This window comes from Corylus avellana, chromosome ca5 (assembly GCF_901000735.1).
Source record: "Corylus avellana chromosome ca5, CavTom2PMs-1.0".
Lineage (NCBI taxonomy): Eukaryota > Viridiplantae > Streptophyta > Magnoliopsida > Fagales > Betulaceae > Corylus > Corylus avellana.
The window spans coordinates 31580159-31581676 of record NC_081545.1 but is presented as its reverse complement, the minus strand read 5'-3'; positions in this window follow the sequence as shown (position 1 = coordinate 31581676).

Sequence of the window (1518 nt, the reverse complement as noted above, 5' to 3'; positions counted from 1 at the left end):
TACGTTCTGAAGAGTGCATGATATGTTGCAATGTCTCTTTCGAAAAATTTAGAATGTGTTGGGGACAAATGTCCCTTTAAGCCTGCTGAAACATAAATGTCCATTAGGAATATGCAAGATGCAGATAATTAATGTCACTTCTATCACAATTAGTTGAAACTACAATCACCAAATAATAAAATTCAAGGTTTTTAAGTCTAATACTTTAGACAGTAGAGAATTGTTAACATATTCTGTTATTTTCAGTTTATGTCTGTTCCTGTTTCTTTAATGCAGATAAAATCTGAAATTCAACACGCCCCGTGGTAGCCATATTAGTTGGAGTTGGCAATTGGACATAACTTAGTGGGATGCAATTCTAACTTCATACAGTGAACAATAAAAGTAAGTTAGATGCGCTCTTTTGTAAACTGAAATCTGTCGAAAGTAAGGAAGAGGCGCCTCCCCTTCTAGTGCCGTGTACCACGGACCCCCTTCCTCCAAAGTCTTGTCCACAAGTTCCATTGTAGGGAATTGCTGAAGCAGCAATGAAAGAATTTCAAAGCAAGTCGCTCTTCCCCTACCCCTTAAACTCTGTCAAAAACATTGTCTGATCGAAACAAACTGAATCTGGATAAAAAAAATGACGTTGTTTGGTTTTAAAAATTTTTGGCTCAATCTGGGCGCTTGATCTTTTTTTTACAGCAGACCTACTGTCAATCAGCCGCATCCCTCATTTTTTACTCTACATAAATTTAATGCAACAAATACTTTTTTTTTTTTTTTTTTTTTGACCCAATGTATTTAATCAAAAAGTCAATTCGAACCATGAGGAGGTATATTTTTGGAACTAGCAAACAGTCAATTAACATTGCACTTACATTTCTTTGCCTGATTTACTGTAGTTGTTTTTCGGCATGGAGGGGGTTATTATGGGAAGTTTGTTGTCAAAGTGGTGCAGAGGTTTTGCGTGGTAAGTAGCTTATATGACTGATAGAACTTCAACATGACCTTTTGTCCAGCCAAAAGAAGCTGACATATTACTAACATTTTGACTTGGCAGAGTATGATACACTTTATAGTTTGTGACATTGATTTTTTTTTTCATGGTTCAAACTTCAAATTGCTTGGGAAATAAGTGTTTTGACATCCTTGTCTTCAAATGACTTTGTGTATTGAATAGGAATCTGAATATTGAACACCTTTCCCTGAAGTGCACCAGCTATAAGCTTACAAGCTTCAGATCATGATTAAACTTAAATTTTGAATTTGCAACCACCCATTTCCTTTGTGCAATGGCTTGAGAACTTCCTACTTTCTTCTTAACCCCAAGATTGAAAGTGACCATGATTTCAATTGTCGTTTACTCAATTGAAATGATAATTGGGAGGACTTATGTGGCTTCTGAATATTAAGAATTGCACTGTGGACCATCATCTCCTTCATTGCGTTGTAGCAGAGAATTATGGTCATCGGATTTATACTTATTTGGTGCACATTGGGCGATGCCTCAAGATTGTGATAGTTGGGGGGTTCCTC